Here is a 15,000-nt window from a genome sequence, read left to right on the forward strand (position 1 = left end):
CTCTCTCTCTCTCTCTCTCTCGCTCTCTCTCTCTCTCTCTCTCTCTCTCTCTCTCTCTCTCTCTCTCTCTCTCTCTCTCTCTCTCTCTCAGCAGCAAACACGCATTCGTCACCTCTTTGCATAATCGAGTCTTTCTTCCCTCCTCCTCCTCCTCCTCCTCCTCCTCCTCCTCCTCCTCCTCCTCCTCCTCCTCCCCTCGGTAAGAGAATGACCGTCACACTTTCCTGGTTAAGAGGCAAGAGGTAAAAAGGTAAGAGGCAAGAGGAAAAAATATGTGATGGGAATAAAGGAGGAAAAAAAATGAGTAAACAAAAAAAATGGACGAGAAGAAGAGGAAGAAGAAAAACAAAAAACAAGAAGAACAAGACTAAGAGGAACAAAATCAAGAGGAAGAAGAAAAACAAGAACAAGAAGAACAAGAACAAGAGGAGCAAGAACAAGATCAAGAACAAGAGGAAGAAGAAGAAGAAGAAGAACTAGAAGAAGAAGAACAAGAAGAAAAATGAAACAAAAGAGAAAAAGAGGACTAAGAGCAAGTTCGACGAAGAGGAGGAAGAGGAAAAGGAGGACGAGGAAGAGGAGGAGGAGGAGGAGGAAGAGGAGGAAATCTTAAGTGATCGTGTGAGGTTTTTGGGTTAAAGACATTAGGAAGAACTTGACTTTATTCCTCCTCTTCCTCCTCCTCCTCTTCCTTCTCCTCCTCCTCTTTCTAAACCTAATTCTCCCTCTTTCCCTTTTCATTCCCTTCTCCTTCATTATCTTCTACTTCTCCTCTTCCTCCTCCTTACTTCCCTTCGTCATTATGCCCTATTCTTCCTTTCCTCCTCTCCTCCTCTTCCTCCTTCATTACCACCTCCTCTTCCTCCTCTACTTCGTTACCTTCACCTCCTGTCCCTCTTCCATCCGTTCCTTCCTCCTCCTCCTCCTCCTCCTCCTTTCCTCTATTACCGCCCACCTCTCAATCTTTACCTCCACTCCTTCCTCCTTCCTCCCTCCTTTCCTCAATCTTTCTCTCCTTCGTCTTTCCTCCTGATTGTGCTCTTATCTGTCGGTGTATTTTTCCTCTCTCTCTCTCTCTCTCTCTCTCTCTCTCTCTCTCTCTCTCTCTCTCTCTCTCTCTCTCTCTCTAATCCCTGTCCAATCCCTTTCCGCAACTTTCTTTTATTTCGGTTCAAAATCGCAGCCACGGTTTCTTTCTTAATACACACACACACACACACACACACACACACACACACACACACTGACTAAAGCACACACATACCTTATACCTTCCCCCCCCCCCTCTCTCTCTCTCTCTCTCTCTCTCTCTCTCTCTCTCTCTCTCTCTCTCTCTCTCTCTCTCTCTCTCTCTCTCTCTCTCTCAAGCCGCCATTTTACGTTCAATAAGACACGTAAACAAACATCTGCGAGGAAATATTGAAACTAATTTGCCATATTTTTCGGGAAAATCACCTCCACTTTGTACCGAAGAGAGGGGGGAGGAGGGAGGGAGAGGGAAGAAGAGGGGGGGGAGGAAAGAGAAGGGGAGAGGGGAAGGGGGTAGAAGGAAGGAGAGGGGAGAGGGGCTTGAGAAAGGGGGATAGAGGAAGGGAGGGAAGAAAGGTGAAAGGGAGGGAGGAAGAAAGGGTTGGAGAGAATGAAGGAGAAGGAGAGGTAGAGGGAAAGGGAGGGAGAGGAAGGGAGAAGAGGGGAAGGGAGAGAGAGAAAATGAGGTATGATAAAGATGTGTTAAGAAATACTGTAGAGAGAGAGAGAGAGAGAGAGAGAGAGAGAGAGAGAGAGAGAGAGAGAGATGTTTAAAATAGAACTGAAACCGGCCCAGAACTATGTTGACGCACAAATAAAACTCTCTCTCTCTCTCTCTCTCTCTCTCTCTCTCTCTCTCTCTCTCTCTCTCTCTCTCTCTCTCTCTCTCTCTCTCTCTGTCAAGCCCTCCTCGATCATTTTGTGGTCTCATAACACACACACACACACACACACACACACACACACACACACACACACACACACACACACACACACACACACAGACGCACACAATAATTAGTGGGACGCTTCCGACCTCAGTCAAGGAGGTGCAGAAGGAAGAGGAGAAGGAGAAGGAGGAGGAGGAGGAGATAAGAAGAGAAGACAGTAGGAAGAAAAATATTCCTATTCCTGAGCCGCTGTGATTTCCTTACGACCCGAGGCGGAGAAGGACGAGGAGGAGGAGGAGGAGGAGGAGGAGGAGGAATAAAAAGCAAAGAGACAGGAGAGCAAACAAGACAAGGACTGCACACTAAGGAGGAGGAGGAGGAGGAGGAGGAGGAGGCAAGTAGGAGAGAAAGACGTGAGAGAAAATGAAGGAGGAAAGGAAGTCAGATTCGGGGCGGAGGTAAAGTAAGAGGAATGGAGGGAAGGAGAGAGGAATGAATGGGAGATGAGATGAGGAGAGAAAGAAGAAGAAGAGGAAGAAGAAGAAGAAGAAGAAGAAGACGAAAAAGAAGAAGAAGAAGAAGAAGAAGAAGAAGACGAAAAAGAAGAAGAAGAAGAAGGAAAAAAGAAAAAGAAAAAGAAGAAGAAGGAGGAGGAGGAGGAGGAGAAAAGGGATAATATAGAGAGGAAAGATGACAAAAAAGAGGAAATGGAAGAAAAAAGAGGAAGAGGAGGAAAAAGGACATGTGGAGGAGTAAGAGGAAGATGTGGAGAAGGAGGAAGAGGAAGTGGAGCAGCGTAACTTCTTAATGAGGAAGAGGAGGAAGAGGAAGAGGAAGAGGAGGAAGAGGAAGAGTGTCGTTTTCAAGTTTTAGTGTGTACTTGTGACTGTTTTTTATGTGCGTGTGTGCGTGTGTGTGTACGTTCCTGGGTGCACATGCATTATACAGAGAGACGTCCGTGAAGGCTGAGTGTGTGTGCGTGGAAATCTGTGTGCGTCTGTGTGTGTGTGTGTGTGTGTGTGTGTGTGTGTGTGTGTGTGTGTGTGTGTGTTTGCGTGATGCATACATAAACAGGAAGAGGAAATGTAGATAGACAGCGAGATAGCGAGAGAGAGAGAGAGAGAGAGAGAGAGAGAGAGAGAGAGAGAGAATATTGCAATTTCGTTGTGTTGAAAATATTATATCAATTTTTTTCAGCAGCAACACCGTGGAAATAACACACACACACACACACACACACACACACACACACACACACAGACAGACACACACACACATAGGTACACACACAAAAATCAGAGAGCAATCAAGTGGTTTGGCATGAAATATATGTTTTTTCCTCTCTCTCTCTCTCTCTCTCTCTCTCTCTCTCTCTCTCTCTCTCTCTCTCTCTCTCTCTCTCTCTCTAAAACGCACACGCCTATTTAAATATGCAGAAGTAATCCACGGCAGAGAGAGAGAGAGAGAGAGAATGAATACGACACCTCACTTTAATTATCATAAATTATATAAACACAGAAACATTAAAAAATCAGGAAGCTCGTTACGCATTTTTTCCTCCAATTATGCTTTTTCACGCTCGCTTAATTCTCTTTCTCTTTTTTCTTTTATTTTCCTGTTTGCTTGTGATGTGATTATTCTCTCATTTACTCATTGGGAAGAAGAGGAAGAAGAGGAAGAAGAGGAAGAAGAAGAGGAAGAAGAAGATGATGATGATAAAGTAGTTGCCTCTCTCTCTCTCTCTCTCTCTCTCTCTCTCTCTCTCTCTCTCTCTCTCTCTCTCTCTCTCTCTCTCTCTCTCTCTCATTTGCATTTCTCTCTCACTTTCTCCCAGACTTTACTTTTTTTTCTCTCACGACTTCCATTTGGACGCTTAAGACTTCATATTCACTCCTCTTTCAAATTCTCTTTCTCCTCTTCCTCTTCTTTCCAATCCTCTCTTCTTCCTCCACCTCCTCTTCTTCTTCTCTCTCTTCTCTCTCTCCTTTCCTTCTTTGCTCTCCCTTTTAGTTCCCCTGAATCCACTTTTGCTTCCTTCGTCTTGCATGATTCCGTGAGAGAGAGAGAGAGATTGAGAGAGAAAATAGAAAACTCCTTCCTTGTTTAATATTTCGCGAAGTTTGTAGACACTTGAGAGAGAGAGAGAGAGAGAGAGAGAGAGAGAGACCCAGTAATAACCTAGCCCAAGAAAAATAAAAGAAATGCATGAAAACAAATATAATATACCCACTCTGCTTGTACCTTTCTTTTAATTATGCTCTTCGACCTCTTTCACGCCAATAACACAACTATTTTTAACAACTTTTAGGGGAAAACATTTGATTCTTGTCTACTTTCTTTTTTTGTATTATATGAAAAAGTAGTTTATTATGTCTGCGGGGTTTTGTTTCTTTTTTTTTTTTGTACTTGATCTGCCTTCTTTACGGTAAAAAAAATGTCCACGAGCAAGCAAACGGCAAGAATATAACAATCAATCAATCAATCGGTCAATTAATCAATAACTAATTCACTAACTCTCACTCACTGACTCACTGACTAATACATAAATTCTCACTAATAAATAAAAAATAAGTAAATAAATAAATATGTCAAGAAAGAGCCCCCAATCACCGCCCCCCCCTCCCCCACCCCCTCCCCGCAAACACAGGACACGAGTTTCTAATCACGCTGGTAAATTGGTACTTTAAATCAGTGATGGGTCCCGAGATCGAGCCTTCCCGATGTATTGTTATGTGCTGGGGACGATAATCTCCGTGAACGCCATCGTCAATACCAACCTCGCTATTCCCCAACTCTTTCTGCGCCATTAGACCCACGAAACGTAAACTAACGCAAACAACCTGGACCTTGGACCTAAAAACACGTGCTATCTCTGCCGTAGGTTACTGAGTAGGCTAAGTCCGACTCTGGCAGACGCTTTCGACTCTAACAACTATTTCCAAAGGTCACAAAGGAGATTAGTCGGTTTCTCATTAGTGTTTTTCCAAGATCAGAGCACAGAAGACTTGCCAACCTACTACTAGCCTCATAAAACAACACGTGGAAATAAAAACACAACTATTTCCAAAGGTCACAAAGGAGATTAGTCGGTTTCTCATGGGTGTTTTTCCAAGTTCAAAGCACAGAAGACTTGCCAAACTATCACTAGATTCATAAAACAACACGTGGAAATATGAACACAACTCTATCCAAGGACACAAATTAGTTTAGTCGGATTTTCGTGACAGATTTTCACATTCATGGTGCAGAAGCCTTTCCAACCTACCACTAGCCTCATAAAACAACACATGGAAATACTAACATAACTATTTTCAAAGGCCACATATTAGTTTTTCATGAGTTTTTCAGAGGCCACAAATTAGGTTTTCATGAGTTTTTCACATTCATGATGCAGAAGTCTTGTCAACCTACCACTAGCCTCATAAAACAAGCTCATACATAATACAACCCATAGAAATACTAACACAACTTCCACAAAAGCCTTATCAAATGTGGGTGTATAAGCCCTGACTGCCTTAGTACATGTAGCTCCTTTGGCCTTATAAACTAGTCGTAAAAAGAACCAGAAGCGTTTGAAAATACCAGTCCTTGCCTCTACACAAGGGAGTAAAGGTTAAATTGTCATTGGGGTAGGATTATATAGGGTCTAGAGTGCACAGTCGTTGCATGGGAAGTATTCACGCGTATCCGTTTTCCTATCGTATTCGGCTCCTCACTCCTGAAGCAGAATCGTATATAGTGCTGTGGTCGGGAGATCGTACGCTGCACTTCTGCCTTTACAAGTTAATATTACGTTAAGATAAACTATTCCCGACGCTCCGTTACTTTTTAAACCCTCGCTGTTGCTGTTCTACTTTTTTTTCCACAGTGAAGGAAGCAGCTCAAGGGCAAAAAGAAAATAATGAAAAAAAGAAGCTTGCTAATCTACAGCCACCATATTCCTTGGGTTTGTGTACCATGACTAAGCTTACACAACACATGGGCAACAAGAAAAAAAGAAGTGCGTAGTAACCTAATCACCAGCATCGTCACACAGCCTCATAATAAGCCGCAGTGTTGCCAGACAGTCTGATCTCAATATCCCTAAATATTCGGAGGAAAAATCCCCAAATATCCCCATTTCATATATTTCCTACTTGTTATAAAAATACTGAAACATACCACTTTTAGAGTATATTGCTGTTGTTGGGCATGTGTTAACTACAACAATTATTTTTCCAATGCTTTGGTCTTCGCATTCATAGGCATCACAGCATCTAATAATCTAACTTTGAGTGAAGGTTACTGCTTACCTGATGAAAGGCGTGTGTGCGCTAAATGCTCGATACAGTTTCAAGACACGAACCTGAAGGAAATTTACAATGGTGCCGCGTCACGTGCATGGTGCGGCCGACGTGGCATATCCGAGTCACCGAGGCCTGAGTGAGGGACTGAGGGGAGTGTTGTCATCAGCGGTGATGTCGCTTTGTGTCAAATTACTAATCGCTTGTTGCGATTTTGACGGAGATTTGTTGTTGATAGTAATGCCTATAGGGCACATATAATATCATGTCATATGTCCAGGCTCTACAATCGTTCAAAAACTCATGGTAATCATTGATTTCTTGAACCTTTGAACGTTAAAAAAAAAAATTGTAAGAGAAAAAAGTAGGAAATGATTGACACATAGCCTTATAATCATCATCCTCATTCATAGCCTAATAATACTCATGGATTCCTTATTACCTTCATTGAACCATTGACTAAGGCTTATATTTAGGTTATAGAGTATTCATTAACGTCAGCAGCCTTACCTTAGTCCATCCTCAAAGCGACGACAGCACGGGAGACTTAAATTCACTTCAAACCGAGACACAAAACAATCACTCAGCAGACAACCACATCTCGCCTGTCTTCAAACGAGTGTGGCGCTTGAACGGGATAACAAATTCTTTTCACATTGTGTCGTTCCTATTTTTGTTTATTTTCCTGTTCATGTTTTGTACACTTGATCATGTTTATTTTCTTCTATAATCCTTTGTTAATAGCTTGGTAAGAATAAGTGTGTGTCAGTTTGATGGGGTAACTTCTCTCACAGTACCTCATTTTTATTGTTTTTTCGTCGTCTCCTTCTGTTTTGTTACCTATTAATGTTTTCTTTACTTAATTATGCTTAATTTCTTCAATATTCCTCTGTTACTAGCTTGATGTAAATAAGTGTGCGTCAGTTTAACGGGGTAATTTGCAGAAACCTTCATTATCATTGTTTTTTTTCGTCATTATCCTTCTGTTCTATTTCCTATTACTGCTTTTTCTTCCTGAATTATGCTTATTTTCTTCTATTTTCCTCTTTTAATAGCTTGATAAGAGTAGGAAACTATGACATGCGGTTGGTAGGAATCTTGAAGCAGCATCTCGTATTTATATTAGTTTGTCCTTGTTATTTTCCTCTCCGTGACTTAATAATGTTTTGTCTTCACTTAATCATGTGTTTTGTCTTCAATAAGCCTCTATAACAGCATGATTAGTAGCTATCGCATCATGTGGCTGGGTGACCAAATCTTATTAACTCGTATCTATATTTTACATCAATTTGGTTTATATCTAATGTGGCAAACTCAAACGATATCTTCCTTTTAATTTCATGTACTGTTAAATCACGTATTGTCTCTAAATTATTAAACACTAGCGTATTTCAGTGTCTATTTCCGCGCGGAGGAATACATGACGTCACTCAGCCAATCTAGTTCCTCCTTGATGCCAATTAGAATAAAAATACGGAGAACAAACTAAGTAGGGAGCAAAATAGTCATGGAATCTAACTAAAGGTAATGAAACCAACCTCAAAACCGCAAATAGAGTACGATAATAGCTAGAAAACGAGATATAGAGATGAAAAGTGGCGATCTCGACGCTGATTGGTGGACGATGACGCAATTCCCTCAAGGCCACCACGATTTGAATTCGCGAAAAGTAAACAAAACACGTGCGAGGTAAGTTTTCCGTCTTTTTTCCAGTTTATTTCCTTCCCTTTAGCCACTGTGCGGAAGCTGGGTCATGCTTAAGGTAGATAAGGTGTTGTAGAAGTCATTGAGGTGAGACTTATTGTCGGGAAGTTAGGAAATAGGGAAGATTTTTGTGTTTAAATAATGGGAGGTGAGTGGGTTCCCTTCACTCGCCCCTCTTCCTCACTCCTCACTCCTCCTCTCTCTCCCTCTCCTGTCCTTCACTCCCTCTCCATTCCCGACCCTCCCTTCCCCACCCCCGTTCCTCCCCTCTCCTCCCCGCCACTCTCCCCAAAACTCCCCAACCTTCTCCCCCCGCCCCTCCCTTCCCCACCCTTTCCCTCACTCCCCTATTCCCTTCCCTTCCCTCTCTCTCTCCCCCACTCCCCTACCAGGTGTTATAATACAAGTGGTTACAGTGGAATTGGATCCCACTAACACGATTATTACTCCACACAGTTGCTTAAGAGGAGAATCCGATACTATGTTCGCCATTCCACTCCGATCTCCCGAGTCCCTCCTCTCTCCTCTTCCCTCCTCTTCCCTCCCTCTCACCTCTCCACGCTCCCTCATCCATTTACCTTCCTCTCCCTTCCTCCTCTTCGCTCTCAGTTTCCTTATCTCCCTCCTCCTCCTCTTCTTCCTTCCTTCGACCCACCTCCCCCCTCCTCCTCCTCCTCCTCCTCCTCTTCCTCCTTTGTCTGTATTTAATTGACCATAAATTGATATATAAACACATAAACAAACAAATAAGCAAACGAGGCGGAGATAGAGAATGAATGAGAGAGAGAGAGAGAGAGAGAGAGAGAGAGAGAGAGAGAGAGAGAGAGAGAGAGATTCGAACCCAATGAGTAGACTAGACCAACGAAACAAGTAAATAAATAATAGAAATAAAAGACGAAATAAACAAATAAATAAATACGTTGAAATTAATATGCGAAATGGAACAATTATACCTTTTAATCATTATAGTAACTAATTAATTAACCATAAGTCCACCTGAAACTTAATTTACAGGTGTACCAGAGAGAGAGAGAGAGAGAGAGAGAGAGAGAGAGAGAGAGAGAGAGAGCAACGACTGGAGGAAAGGGGATGATACAGGAAGAGGAGGAGGAAGGAAAGGGGGGTAGGAAATGTGTGTGTGTGTGTGTGTGTGTGTGTGTGTGTGCAGGTCTGCGGTTACGGCTTGCAAATACAGTACAGATATTCGAACAAATACAATAGAATAGATGGTATGGACGAGGGGGAGAGAGAGGGAGGGAGGGAATGGGAGAGATGGAGAGGAGAGGCAGTTAAGGTAAAGGGGGATGTTTGTGTAAGGGGGGGGAAGGAGAGAGATAGGGGGAGGAGGGGGAGGAAGAGGAGGAGGAGGAGGTATATAGATAGCTAGTGGAGAGATGTGCGTGAGAGAGAGAGAGAGAGAGAGAGAGAGAGAGTATGGAATGAGTTAAGGAAGAGAAGAGGAAGAGGAAAATAAAGATAAGGGAAGAAAAAGAGGAAAGGGAAGAGGAGGAGGAGGAAGGGAAAGGGGAGATTAGTCGCCAAATCAAACACACACACACACACACACACACACACACACACACACACACACACACACACACCACCACCACCACCACCACTCCTACTACTACTACTACTACTACCACTACCACAACTACTACTACTATCCTGACCGCACACATAACAACCAGACAGCCATTCAGAATTTTCATTGGCCGACGGATATGACTGAATAAATAACTCGTCTTCCCATTGGTCGGTCTGGATCTGACGTCACGAGAATGGCGGGTTGTGATTGGCTCGGGTCCAAACGCTTGAATCACGTCACTCGAGAGGAAATTCTCCATTGGTTCTTTTCCAGACGACTGATTCTGACGTCACCCAGTGCTAGAGATAGATAGATAGATAGATAAATAGATAGATAGATAGATAGATAGATAGATAGATAGATAGATAGATAGATGGACAGGAAGACAGGTTAATAGATAGACAGTTACGTGTTTATTTTAGATAGATACAGGTATTTTGATAGCTAGATAGATAGCGTGTGTTTATTTTTGATAGATAACAGGTATTTTGGTAGATAGTTAGATAGTGTGTGTGTGTGTGTGTGTGTGTGTGTGTGTGTGCAGGCAGACAGTTAGACAGACAGACCGCTTAACAGACATACATACTTTTTTTTTAACGTGTGGCCTATAGCGCCGGTAGGGTATTCCTTTGGGGCTTGATGGTCGGCCCAAACCCATCATGGCGCAGGCAATTGTTTATAGTGGCGCCATTATTATCGGCTCATGCTGCCCCCCAGAGCTCATTCTTGATTTCACATAAACAGAGAAACAGAGAGAAGGGCAAAAATCCTGTATGTGTGTGTGTGTGTGTGTGTGTGTGTGTGTGTGTCAGGGATTAGCTTCAGGGCAGTTTTTAATTCAAGAAAAAAAAAAACAATACAAAACACATCATACACAGATAAAAAAAATGTAGAAAAAAATAATTAGTGCCAATTTTTCCCTCTCTGAACATCATTTACCCCTTTTTTCATCGAAGTCTTTTTTTCCTCTTTTTTTTTCCTTTTTTTCCTCTTTAATTCTCTCCAATAATGGAAAAAGTTATGCTGTTTATAAAGAGTTGAGGTTGAAGAGGGTGCCTTTCTCTCTCTCTCTCTCTCTCTCTCTCTCTCTCTCTCTCTCTCTCTCTCTCTCTCTCTCTCTCTCTCTCTGACTCGCTCGCTCTATTTATTTATTTCCTTCTTAATTTTCTCATTATATCTGTTTCAGTTACTTCCTTCTACCCTCCCCCCTTTCTCTCTCTCTCTCTCTCTCTCTCTCTCTCTCTCTCTCTCTCTCTCTCTCTCTCTCTCTCTCTCTCTCTCTCTCTCTCACACAAAAAGCCTCACCTTTAACTGGTTTATTAATTAATTACCTGCCGTCATAAATGATTACCCGGCCGCCCCGCTCCTAATGAACTGACTCGCCCGTAATTATCTGGTTATTCGCGGATTTTATTTAGTTTTTTGTTTTATTCATTTTTTTTTCTTTTTTGGTTGTATTTTTTTTTGGGGGGGGGGGTTGTTTTGGGGGTAGTTTTTAAGGTTTGTTTTGTGTTTGTTTCTTTTACTGTTTTTCCTTTGTTTTGTGTTTTCCTTTTTGTCTTTTTTGTTTTGTTTTATTTTTTGGTCGTAATTGTGTTGTTTATTTTTGTGTGTGTTTAAGTTTTTATATAGTGTCATTGTGCCATTGTCTTTTTTTTTCCATATTGCAATCACTTCTTTATGTTGCTTTGTTTTCATATATTCCTTTTTTTTGTTGCACTTCATTCCTTTGTCTTATTTTCTTCATCTTGTCTTTTTTTTGTTTTATTCTTGTTTTCCTTTCCTTTTTACTTTCTTTTCATTTTTTCAATATTTTAATCACTTCTTTATGTTGCTTTGTTTTCATATATTCCTTTTTTTTGTTGCACTTCATTCCTTTGTCTTATTTTCTTCATCTTGTCTTCTTTTTGTTTTATTCTTGTTTTCCTTTACTTTTTACTTTCTTTTCATTTTTTCAATATTTTAATCACTTCTTTATGTTGCTTTGTTTTCATGTTTTTTTTTACATTTCATTTGTCTTATTTTCATCATCTCGTCTTCTTTTCGTTTTGTTTTTCTTATTTTCTTTGTCCATTCTCTTATTAGTTTATGTTCCTTCGATATTTATTTTATTCACATTTTTCATCTTCCTACATTCATCTTTATCATTTCCACACGTTAACAATTTTTACATAATATTACTTTTTTCAATATTTTTCATCATATACATTATTTTTCATTATTATTTCCACCTGTAATTAATATCCTACACCTCAGAATAATGTATTTTCTATTCTTTTTTACACTGAATTCTGCTTATTCTGGATTTTATTATTATTTACTCTATTTTTCTTTCAATATCTGCTTTTTTATTATTTATTTTTTATCATATATTGTTAAGTTTATGTTGCTTTCTTTTTTATTTTGCTCTTTTTCTTGACTAATTCTCGTCTAATAATTTCACCCGGTTATATATATATTTTACAGGTTCAATTTAAATATCTCTTCGTTTGTTATTTTCTATTTAATTTCATCCTTTAGTCTTTCTTTTCTGTTTCATTTTTCATTCTCTTCTATTTCATTATTTATTTTTCTTGGTTCATTCTCTGCTAATAATTTCAGCCGATTATATGTATTTCACAAGTTCAATTTAAATATTTTTCTGTTTGATATTTTCTATTTAATCTCATCTATTAGTCTGCTTTTTATTTTCATTTTTCATTTTCTTCTTTTTCATTATTATCTGTATTTCAATTTGTCTCTCTCTTTGTTCGTTCTCTTCATTATCTCAAATCATTTCCACAGTTTGTATATATTTCCTGCAACTTCATTTCCACGTATCATTTCTTTCTGTTCGACATTTCAAACATTTCCTTTCGCAGTTCATATATTTTTCTTGCTTTGTGTCAATCCTTCCTTTATCCTTCTCTTTCTTTCCATCGTTTTATTGCTTTGTCTTCTAGTTTTTTCTTTGTTCTGCTAATCCTTTCTGCCTTCCATTTATCTCGTTTCCTTTTTCTTTTTTTTCCATTTCTTTCTTCTTCGTCCTGCTCTCTCACTCTTTCTCTTTTCTTCTTAATTCCCTTTTCCTCTTTCTCCCCTTCTCTTCTCTTTTCCCTTTTCCTCTTTCTCCCCATCTCTTCTCTAACCCTTTTCCCATTCCTCCTCTTTTTCATTTCCCATTCCCTTCCATTTATTCTTTCCTGCCCTCCTATCTAATCTCCTTTATCTCCCCCTTTCCGTGTGTTTCCTTCTTTCTCTCTTTCCCTCTTTCTCCCCTTCCCTCCTTCTCTACCTCTTCCCCCTTTCTTACGTCTCTATTCCCCATTCCCTCCTTTTTTTTTCTTTCCTGCCCTCCTATCTAACATCCTCTCTCTCCCCCTTTCCTTCCCCTTCCTCCTGCTCCTCTTCTCTCTCTCCCTCTTCCCTCTCCTTTATTCCCTTTTGCTCTCCCATTTCTTCCTGTTTTCTCCTTTTTCTCCCCTGCCTGCATTTGTTATATCTTCTACCCTTCCATCCCCTTCCTCCCCTTCCCTCCTCCTTCTCCCCTGCCCCTTAGTTTATCTCCTTTTTCCTTTCCTCCCCATTCTTCCCCTTCTGTCTTATCTCCTTTCTCCACTATTCATTCCCTTTCCTCCCATCCTCCCTTTGTCCTGTCTCTTTTCTCTCCCATCGATTCCCTTTCCTCCTCTTCCCTCCTATTCTGCCTCTCCCCTCTCTCTCCTTTCTTCCTCCCCTTTCTCTCCCTTTCCCCTTCAGATAAGCTAATCCGAATGAAAATAAAGTTATGGTGTTTTTCTGATATAATAATAATAATAATAATAATAATAATAATAATAATAATAATAATAATAATAAAAGTTATTAATAAGTAAAACTATAAACACACAATAAAAGTTTTGCCCCATTGTGATATTTAAAGTTCAAAACAATGGTATTTAAATCTCTCTCTCTCTCTCTCTCTCTCTCTCTCTCTCTCTCTCTCTCTCTCTCTCTCTCTCTCTCTCTCTCTCTCTCTCTCTCTCTCTCTCTCTCTCTCTCTCTCTCTCTCTCTTAAATTATGTATGTGAAAGAATATATTGTTTGTTTTGTGCTTTATTTTTTGTTTCATATCAATGTTGCTCTGTTTGTTTGTTTGTTTGTTTGTCTTCATATCCATTTATTGTTTACTTACCTGTTCAATAATTTTTCTTTCATTCTTTGTTTCTTTATTTAATTTTTTGTCCTCAATTGTTTGTTCTTTTGTCAATTTATTACATTTTATTTGTTTTGTTTTTAATTTGATTATCGTAATGGACGTTGCAAAATATATATATAAGTCATCGATGATATTTTATTATTGTTGTAGTTTTTTTTTAATTCATCTCAATCACTGTTCATTTTATCCTTATCCTTTACCTTTAATTAATCATCTTATCCTTATTCTTTACCTTCAATTATTTATCTATTTATTTTATTTCATTTTTTATTTTCACGATTAAACTTTCATATTCATTAACTCGCCGCCGCCACAAACAGACCGACTTCCTCGTTACCACCTTTCTGTGATTCTCTTCCTTCAGCTCCTCCTCCAATGTCTTCAATTCCTCCTTCTTCCCCTTTGCCCTTCTCCCCCTCTCCCCTTCCCCTTTTCTTTCTCATCCTCTTTCTTCCCTACCATTGCCTCCCTTCTCTATATTCCATCTTCCCTTAATTCTTTCAAATGTTACTTTATCAACCATTATTAAAAGACTATTATTGTTATTATTATTATTACTGTTATTATATTTTCCCACCATGCTTCGAAGCGGATCACTCGGGGATGAACGAAATAAAATGGAACTGAGCCTTTACCTTTTATTTCCTTACCTGTGTTTTATTATTTTGTTTATTTTTATTATTTTTATTTTTATTTTACGTGTTTCTTTATCCCTCGCCTTCCTATTTTGTTATTATTTTTTTCTCGTTTTTTTTTAGTCTTGTTTATTTACTTATTTTAAACTTTTTTGTGTGTATCAGAGAGAGAGAGATTTGACATTGCTTGTAAAAACTCTTCACTCCATTCATTCTATTGATGTATTTATCTATGCGTGTGTGTGTGTGTGTGTGTGTATGTGTGTGTGTGTGTGTGTGTGTGTGTGTGTGTGTGTGTGTGTGTGTGTGTGTGTGTGTTACCTGCATGCATTTTTCCACCTGTATACCTTTCAATAAATTCCTAACAGGCCTATTGATTAACTTTCTCCTTTCCTATGATTGTTATTTTTGTTATTGTTTTTATTTTGTTTTTCAAGGGAAGTTTAATCAAGTTACGTGTTTTATTGTACACGAGTTTCTTCCTTTCTTTTTTTTTCTTTAATTTCTACTTTATTTGTCTATCTTTTTTTCTGTTTATTTATGTGAGTTTTTCCTTCTATTTTTGTATTATCTTTTCATTTTTTTATCATTTCATCTGTTTTTTTTACTCTGGTTTCTTTCACTCTTTCTTTCTGTTCCCTTCTTTTCTCTTATTCCTTCTTTATTTGTCTATCTTTTTTTCTGTTTATTTATT

At 39.4% G+C, this 15,000-nt stretch overlaps 1 protein-coding gene and 1 long non-coding RNA gene across 7 annotated transcripts in view; one reads left to right on the forward strand and one right to left on the reverse strand.

Annotated features, from left to right (window-relative positions):
* The window catches only part of LOC126985437 (uncharacterized), a 239,188-nt gene extending 232,365 nt beyond the window's left edge, over positions 1-6,823 (reverse strand). For 2 of the 5 annotated variants that reach the window (XM_050840307.1, XM_050840304.1), the window contains exon 1: positions 6,212-6,346. The gene's annotated coding sequence lies outside the window, so the exon portion shown is untranslated. Of the gene's footprint in view, positions 1-6,211; positions 6,408-6,712 lie in introns of those variants that run through there. The other 3 variants (XM_050840306.1, XM_050840305.1, XM_050840308.1) reach the window with 3 other exon arrangements.
* Positions 6,824-7,850: 1,027 nt separating this feature from the next.
* LOC126985438 (uncharacterized) overlaps positions 7,851-15,000 on the forward strand; it is a 142,091-nt gene continuing 134,941 nt past the window's right edge. For both annotated transcript variants that reach the window (XR_007738716.1, XR_007738717.1), the window contains exon 1: positions 7,851-7,891. This is a non-coding gene — a long non-coding RNA (uncharacterized LOC126985438). The remainder of the gene's footprint in view (positions 7,892-15,000) is intronic.

The sequence above is a fragment of the Eriocheir sinensis genome, chromosome 59 (assembly GCF_024679095.1).
Source record: "Eriocheir sinensis breed Jianghai 21 chromosome 59, ASM2467909v1, whole genome shotgun sequence".
Taxonomy (NCBI): Eukaryota; Metazoa; Arthropoda; class Malacostraca; order Decapoda; family Varunidae; genus Eriocheir; species Eriocheir sinensis.